This window comes from Falco peregrinus, chromosome 8 (assembly GCF_023634155.1).
Source record: "Falco peregrinus isolate bFalPer1 chromosome 8, bFalPer1.pri, whole genome shotgun sequence".
NCBI classification, from domain to species: Eukaryota; Metazoa; Chordata; class Aves; order Falconiformes; family Falconidae; genus Falco; species Falco peregrinus.
The window spans coordinates 1769002-1778295 of NC_073728.1; the positions used below are offsets into that span (position 1 = coordinate 1769002).

At 44.7% G+C, this 9294-nt stretch overlaps 1 long non-coding RNA gene across 2 annotated transcripts in view; it reads right to left on the reverse strand.

The window, feature by feature from the left end:
- The window catches only part of LOC114010363 (uncharacterized), a 50004-nt gene extending 42083 nt beyond the window's left edge, over nt 1–7921 (reverse strand). Inside the window, exon 1 of one of the 2 annotated variants that reach the window (XR_008748553.1) lies at nt 7407–7921. This is a non-coding gene — a long non-coding RNA (uncharacterized LOC114010363). The remainder of the gene's footprint in view (nt 1–7406) is intronic. The other variant, XR_008748552.1, reaches the window with a different exon arrangement.
- Nucleotides 7922–9294: the final 1373 nt, after the last annotated feature.

Here is a 9294-nt window from a genome sequence, read left to right on the forward strand (position 1 = left end):
CAACAGCATAGTCTGAGAAATGACTGAAAAATTAGACCAACAAAAACAAAAAATGCAAGAAAGACCCACACACCCCCATCCCCCCGTATGTAAACTCCCATTTTTTCACACCAGTGAAGGAAAGAAATAAAGTGGCAGAAAGCAAAAGCATCAGGCAAGTATGACAAACTTAACGTCATTTTTCATTTGACCTTAAATGAAAACCACTGCTGATCAAAACAATCCTTGGATGCCAATTGACTTTGCGCACAGCTCCTCTGACGTACAAACCAGAAGAAGAGTAGCACTGGGATGGAGGGCAGATGACCGAGGGATCCCTGCTCTGAACAGCTGTGGGACACCCAGGCCAGCACGACTACAAAGGGAGGATGCAGCCCTACTCCCCATGCTTGCTTCACGTTGCCCCTTACACTGGGAACCAGCCTGTACATTGTCCTCTTGCACTGCTTTAGGTCTAAGGTCTAGATCAACCAAGGAGCTGAAAACAGTATTTTGTGCCTAATGCACTGGATGATTAACCAGAGCCAAAACCTGAAGCGTTAGCTTAAATTTATTATTTTAAAAAAAAACAAACTAACAAATATGTCTGGAACACCTCATGCAGAAATGGCTTGGGTCAAATCATTACATCATGGAGTATAAGCTCGTATGGGCTTTGACAGAGTTACAACTGTTCTTATCACCATGGAGCTGCCCCAGCATTGTGCGGGGACAATAATACTCTCCTGAACTCATTCTGTGAATCTTACAGTGAGAGCCACCTGGGTAAATGTCATCTGCTGGTTCATGGAAAATAAGACAAAAATACAGCAAATTCCTCCTCTAATGGCTGTCATCTTTGTAGCAAGGATCACACTAATCACTGCATTCTCTCACAGGACCATGGTTGGGGCCTAATTGTAAGAGCTACAGTCATTTAGAAATGGGAAATGGAGAACATGGGGATGGGGAAGAGCTTGAGTGCTTCAGCAAATAGAGGAGAGGAACTCCTTCTGTAGGCTCCCTTGGGGAAACTGCTGAAGACACATTACCATGGCTACCTACTTCAGCAGACAACTCTTTCCCACTCCTCCGCCCCCCCCCCCCCCCCCCCCCCCCCAGTATTTTGTGGCAGCAGAAGGGACCCCAGTGAAGGTTTTCTCCTCCTCTCTTCCACAAGGAGATGCCAGCAGCAAGGGAGAGCTCAGGGGTGGGAAACAGTGGGAGAAGGACCAGGGGGAACAGGGGAAGAGCATGGGTTTACTGGGGATGAGGCATGCAGAGGGAACAGAGTGCACTTCATGATTGTCAAACTATTTTATGATACCTCTTTTTTTTTTTCCTTTCTGAACAACTGTGGTTAGAAATATACTAATTGGCAGTAATGCAGTTAATGATTAGTAACTGGCAACTCTGCAGGCAGCTGGCCAGGCCTGTGAGGGGCAGAAGCAGTCGAGGAGACATGGTGGTGCCCCTCACCCTGCCTGCCGCAGGGTGCACCCCATGCTGCGCAGTGGGTGGCTTTGCCCAAACACCCTTTTTGCTGGGCAGCAGCAGGGCCCAAACAGGGACTAGCCACCAACAGTTTCAGTCACCCACAGCCCCGTCCCAGAGCTCCTAACCCCTCCCTGCGTCGATGCGGGAGGAGAGCCCCACTGCACACCTCCGCCAGTGGGTCCGCCAGCAGCCCCAGCCTTGCCATGCTCACACTTCACCCCACCAGCCAAAAGACTTCATCAAACACATCCTCATTTAAGGACTACTCTGACGTTGCTCATTTATAGGTCAATTACTGGCTTGAATCATGTTCAAGTTTAACATAAAGATGCTACTATATCACCTGTACATATATTAAGATAATTATAAGGTTACAAATTGTTTTAAAATACAGGGGGAAAAGTAGCTACTACTGGAAAATAAAGGCTCACAGACTGCTCTGAAGCCCATGCAAAGAAATGCGAAGATTCCCGTCACCTTTGTCTCAGCTTCCTACAGAATAATCAATTTAGATTATTAAACACACCTACAAATTCACTACTCTCTTGTTAAAATCTCTGTATCCCAAAGATGTTTTGTCTAACCTTATCAGAGAGGAAAGGGGTGGGGGGTAGAGGGTGAGCAGAAAAAGGAAAGGCATCATATCATAAGCAGCTTGTAAAGCTACAAATAACATGAGAATAATCTGGGGGGAAAAAAAAAAAGGCACTGCTAACTTTTTCACATTTTAGCAAACTTTTCAATTAGGATTTCTTCCTGACTATTTAAATATGCTTAAAGTAATGATTTTCTGTAATTTGTCTTTTTCCTTTGGAAACATACCGTGCTATTGTCAGCTTTAAAAAAGAAGCAATTTTCTGACTTTTGAGATTGAGCAGGTCATGGGAAAATTACTACTGTGAGAACCTATAATTAAATAGAAAATGCAGCTGCACTTTTATAAAAAACTAAAATTAAGTTTATTCTATTAATACTTGATTCTAGAATTGTATTTGACTCTTCAGACACAGGTCTTAGCTGAAACTGTACCTTACCTGCAGAACATCACTAGCTGCACAGCATCTTGCAAAAGCAGACATGATATAATACATACAAACATATTGTCAATTATTTGCCGTTCATCTGCACTAGATTCAGTATAGCATGATAATCACTTGCACACGTATCCCTTTCTTTCCTCTTTTCCTAGTATTGGCACTATGTCTTTGGGTGTTTTGTTTGTTTTTTTTTTTTTTAAGGAACTGAATTAAAATAAATCAACATAAAATCAGTAATGTTTATTATAAAATTAATTAGAAAAAAGAAGTACAGAAAAGGATTTTTGAACAAAATTATGTAGCACTTCTGAACTGAATAGAGGTGTCTTCTCAGCATCTGACTAGTCATGAAATGGAGACAAGATTCTACACAATACCGTGATACAAAACCAGGCTTTGTGTATATATAAAGAAAATTTATCATAGTTCCTGACTGAATGTTTACACACTACCAAATACAGGCTTTGAATTAAATTCTAAATGAAAATATTAAAAAAAATAATAATATTTGGTGACCAACAATAGATTTTGAAACACCTAAAATGTATATACAAGATTAACAAAATTCTCAACGAGAAAATAAGCTACAGACAGGTTGACCAACAATTCATGATACTTATTTCTGATGTCTGATGATAAAAAATACTTGCACAAACATCTTAAAAAAAATCAGAAGAAGGCCAAAGCAGTCTAAAGTAACAGTATTAATTTTATTTAATAATTCTAATTAAAATAGCATTTTTAAAATAATTGTGTTTAGGATTTCATGATTTTCTAGAGTTATAATAAGTGAGATTCTACAACCTGTCCTTATTGCAGGATGCTATACAAATTACTAAATACATATGTTCTTTTATATACTATGCAATAATTTGTAAAACTGTATTTCCTTTAAACCTCCACTAATTCACTAAGTTTGAGGCTTGGGTTTTTTTTGTAATAAATAGGAAGGAAATTTTCCATCTTCTTTTCATCAATCATTTTCACATATCCAGCTTTCTGTGCTATTATAAAGAATGTAACTAAACCCATACTGTTTATATAAATGCCTATACCCTATTTATTACATATAAGAAGCTGAAATCCTTTCTTCTCGTGCAAACTCAGCTTCACTATTTTTAATACATTTACATATTATACCTAATATAGTTATCCACAACTGCTGTGAAAATGAAACCAGCATAGCAGAAATGGTTAAAAACCCAAAAGATTTGTGAAGAAACATATACAACCCGGGGAAGATCCCCCCCACTCCTTTCAGAAACGACTTGTGAGCGGCACTGTTGTCGCCCACAAAACCTGTATCATTGCACGCACTGCTTGAGTAAGACACCCAGAAGTGATCCTAAGAACCAGTAGTATAATTATTTCGATTTCACATCCACGGCTTGCTTTCTCTCAGCTGCCTGTTTGGTCAGTGGCATGGCTTTTTTTTTTTTCACTTCATGCCGTGGAGCTGGATTTCTATTTTCCAGCTGCATATATTCCATGGAGGAAAGGAAAACTGATCCATGAAGTTCCTATTTGCATAAAGTGCAGAAACATCTGTCACAAGATTCCTGTTGGTGGATTGAAGCATCAGGAGATACTGCTGCTGATCATCTGCCCTTAATAACATTGAATTCTTTTTCTGTCAATAGGAGCTCTGAGTGAGGGTATTTAAGGAGGCACAGAAAAGAGAGAATTTGATCAGAGAAGACACGTTCTGTTAATTGAAATGAGTGCTCTGTTACATAATGTTGTCTCACACAAATGCTCAGAAATGAGCTCTGCCCCAGGATCAGCAAATGCCCTGTTCCATCTGATATCAGTTCTTTGCAAATACAGATCTTATAAAGGTATATGATGATTTAATCGGTGTCCTGCAGTTGCCTACAATGCACAGCAGCTTTTTCTGTTAAACTTTACGCAATGCCTGATCCGTGGTAGCAGGGCTAACATTAGAAAGTGCTCAATCTGCAGTGCTGTTTTGAGTTTTGATTTCAGTTTAGGGAATCAAACAAAAAATCTTGAGGAAGACTTATTTGTGTCTCAGATCCAGAACATTTTCATTCCTTTTCTGTATGTATATATAATGCACGTCTACAATCAAAAATATCAGGTGCAGCAGCCAATTCCTTCATACAGAATACATAAATAGAATAGAAACTTGGTGAAATATAATAGCAACTATTTAAAAAAAACCAGAATGATGATGTTAGGTCAAGTATTATTTCTAAAATCACTAGAAGTACTTTTGGTAATATACAACATTCATATTTCTGCATTACATTTTGCTCTTTTTCATTACAGACTTTTTAAAATCTGCTAGCTCTGCTGATGTAACTGTACAAACAGATTTTAGGTTGGCCTCCTCACACCACTGAGAGTCAAAAATCAGTCCAACCTACGGTATGCAGTGCAAAGTGCCCTTCTCAGCTCATGTGTTTTGAGGAGTTTAACAGCTAAACTGTGAGGAAAATAAAGTTTCTTCACATTTACTGTCTACTTGTGTCAGAAGTAGCACAAAGGTGATCGATACAGCACTCAGTTTTCTGCCAACAGCTCCAAGACAGCCGACTTCTTAAACTAGGTCAGCAGAGATTAGTATCACATTAGTAACATCTCATTCATCATTGTCATTGTAAAACAAAAAGGCTTTAAACATTTCTTATTCATAGCTGATCTCTAACTTGTATGCATGCCTCACCCCCCCCACACACCCCCTTCACACATTCACAGATACCTCGATTCAACTGTAAATGTCTGGGTGCAGGAAATACCTGCTCGGGAGAGCAGCACAACAGGGTCACGGCATATTGTGAAACAATTGTAAAAATAATATCAAAAAAAAACCTGCAGCGGGAGTGATCTTTGCTCCCATGCACATATTTGTATAAAAAGTTTCTCTGGCAGTGGTTCATCAGCAGGCAGTAATCAGCTAAGATACTTCTTTGTAATTTTTCTGTTTCATAAATAATACAGGAGTTTACTAACAGGAAGTTTGTGGGAAGCAACAGTAAACAGTCTAGCAATCCATCTGTTATTGTGGAATGCAAGAAAGCTGAATCAGACTCTCTGCAAGTGGACTATTTTCGTTGTTTGTGCTAGGAAAGATGTGTGGGAAATGGGCATTTAGAGTCATTATTAGCGTGAACTCTAGCAGACCTCCTTTCTCCCTCGCCCTGTAGAAGGGCATGCATGGCTGGGTGCGATTTCAGCAAGAAGCTCGAGTTCTTCAGTGGCTACAAGGCAGCTTGTAATAAACCAGACCAAAAAAGACCAGGCAGTTGTATCAGATGTGAAATAGTCAGGTGACAGTTACAAAGAGACTTTCGATTCCCTGAATCAATCTCAGAAAGAATGACTTCTAAATTAAAACGCACACAAACTCCTGTTAGCACCTTCCTCAGCGTCAAGATATTTATCAGGAAGAAGTTGAAGGGTTGGAGGGAGCTGGAGTAGGAGGAAACGAAACAAGGAAAAATAAGGTAACGATGGAGGTTGTACTGACAGGCTTTCTGTGCCAGCGCAAGAAGAGAGTCAAAGAAGGGTGAAAAAAAAGCTAGTATCTTTCCCGAAGACAGGCTGTTCTGCTGGCATTCGTCCACCCTTGATACGTTGCTTATGAATAGAAGGCTAGAAAGAGAGCGGGGGCAGGCGTGTAAATTAGTCACTACTACTACAAAACTAAGGTTTCTTTGCCAGCGGCAATGCGGTGTCTCACCTCAAAGATTAATTTGTAGCACTGAAGGTGTGTGTCCAAGATAAAAAGTTGTGGTGCCAAATAAAAGAGAGTCAGAAGCCTAAATATAGGATTATATCCTGTGCTAACTAGGAATCATTTCATTTTAACGTGCTAACAAATTCTGCTTATTCACAATATGTCTGAATGTTACACACAGTGCTTGGTTTAGAAGAGAATAAATACACAGAAAACCTTTGTCCAAAACAAAACCTACTAAAAAGATGTAGGAAGTCATCAAGAAACAAAATGTTAAATTACTGAGCACGATATCAGCCGATTGTTATGCATTTAATAAACTAGGGACAATAGTGTGAAACTGCCCTGCCATAAGGAGTTTTCAGTGGGATCCGCTCAACGTCAGAGTTTTAATCTTCACAAAGTCTTTACAGCGGCAGTATAACCTGTCTGCAGCCGGCCGAAACCGTGCACGTTGGCAGCCTGATAGCGATGCTGGCCCGCCTAGGGCCACCAAGGTGAGGCGGTGGCTGAGGCCGGCGGGGTCCCGTGCCCAAGCGGGAGGGCCCGCGGGAGAGCCGCTGCAGCCCGCTCCCTGCTCGCCCCGGGCCCGCTCCCTGCTCGCCCCGGGCCCGCTCCCGGCCCGCTCCCGGCCCGCTCCCGCTCCCTGCCCCAGACGCGGCTGCCATCTTGTGGCTCCCCTCTCCACACCCGCTCCCCCGGGAGGGAAGCGGGCTCTCCGCAGCTGCCTGGCAGGGGGCCGTGGGCAGGTGGGGGTCGGTCCCTTCGCCCAGGTAACAAGCGGAAGGACAAGAGGAAACGGCCTCAAGTTGCGCCAGAGAGGTTTAAATTGGATATCAGGGAAAATTTCTTCACAAAAAGGGTGCTGAAGCGCTAGAACAGGCAGCCCAGAGAGGCGGCGGAGTCACCACCTCTGGAGGCGCTCAACAACCGCCTGGCTGTGGCACCGAGGGGCATGGCTCAGCCGCGGGCTGGGCAGTGCTGGGGGGCAACGGCTGGGCCCGATGATTTTAAAGGTTTTTCCGAGTATAAACGACCCTCTGATTCTAAGGCCTCGCACTAGGAAAGCCGCCATTCCCTGTGGGACAGTGGGCCACGGCCGGTTCCAGGGGCGGGGAGGGTCCGGCGCGGTGCAGAGCCCGCCGCGGCCTGCCGGACCCCGGGAAATGGAGGCGCAGCCATTCACGTACCTGTCCTCTGGCCGCCCCCAGCCCTCGGCCGCAGCGCTGCCGCGTCCTGGTCGGCAAAGCCCCGCCACAAACACTTCCCCGGGTAAGGGTCTCGCTAGCACAACAGCAACGCTTTTTCCCTCGGAGGAAGGAGGGCCGCGGCGGCTGCCTGGCCTGCCCTGCCCGGAGGGCGAGGGGCACCGCCGGCCCTGGGCTGAGGGGGCTGCCCCCGCCCGCACAGTGTGGGCAGCCGAGGCTGGGGCCGGAGTTCGTGGGAGCCGTGGGGCGCACAGGACAGCAGCCGGGGTCCCGAGGGCTGAGGCGGTACCGGAGCGGCTCGCACCCCCGCGCCCGGCCCGCCGCGCTCCTGAAGGGCTTTGCTGCCCCCTGCCGGCCCGCCGTGCGCACTGCGGCCTGCCGCGCCGCCGCCACCCGCGCTGCGGAGACCGGTACCCGCGCTGCGGAGGCCGCTCAGGGGAACCTGATACCCACTCTGTGGAGGCTGTTACCTGCTCTGTGGAGGCTGTCTCCCATGCTGTGGAGGCTGATACCCGCGCTGTGGAGGCCGATACCCACGCTGTGGAGGCCAATACCTGCCCTGTGGAGGCCAATACCCGCCCTGTAGAGGCCGATACCCGCTCTGTGGAAGCTGTACTGGCTCCTCAGCCTGCAGGGCTGGGAGAGGCCTGCTTCCCACTGCTGCCTCAGTGTGAGGGACGGCCCGTGCTGGGCAGCATGATTTTCCAACAAAACCATGAACTACCTGAATGCCTACAGCCACCTGATGAGCCACTGACACACAACACAGAGAACCTCCACAGAGTGGCCCTCACATACAAGCTGTTCCATCTCACCAGATTTACCTCAGTCTGGATAAGAAAAATTAGGAGTGTAAGTGATGTTTTCAAAGCTTCACTGTGCATAAATCTACTGGAGCACTCACATTAACAAACATATTTTTACAGGACAACATTGCACCTTTGCAACTGCAGCAGATACTGACAATTTCATTATTATTCCTTGAAATAGTGTAAGATGTTACCAAATAATTATGCGGTATAGTTGAAAACATCAGCATCATCTATGCCAATTACACCTGGACAACAGGCAGAGCTGCCAAAAATAAAAGACTAGGTTCCTGATTATTTTCATTCAAACTGAAAAGCCTGGAAATCCTTCTTTTGAAACACCAGTACCTGAATCTATAATGTCAATGATTGCACAGGACCCATCCTTTCGTCATATAAACCTGCCAGAAGTGAATCACACCACACTGCCCCTCTGCTGCGGGTTTCCTGTATGGCTGCACAATGGGCTTGCACCACTGACACAGGCAGTAGAAATGAAATGGTCAAAATGTGGTTTAGTAAAGCTGTGGCATTACTTTATATGACTGTCTTCAGCTGTAGCCCAGCACTGGAAACATCAAATGTTTCTAAATATTTTTTAAATTTTTTTTTTAATATGGTAAAACTTGCTACTGCTTCTAAGTAGGCTAATGCCTACTCCTACGCTGTGAGCATTCACCTCCAAGTGACAAAGCACAGCTGTATGATTTTATTGCTTTAAAGCCTAGAAGGACACCTTATATCTTAGCTTCTAAACCTCATCCACTTCTGCACAGTTCAAGAGACATACCATGGAGACAGGTCTACGCCAAGAAAACGTCGCACAGTAAGAATTGGTGCTGGGTTTTTTACAACTTTTTTGTCCTGGCTATATTTCACTCATTTGGTTAGAGTAGAGCTTGAGGGCGTTCTGTTTATTTTTGCATCATGATGGGGTTGATTTCAACACTAACCAGTGTACCAGCAGAGTCCAGGTACTAAGAGTGAGATAGTGATGATGGTCTGGGGCTCCACCTAGGCACACACAGCCTCTCTACAGCAGCAGCTCACTTGAGCATGGC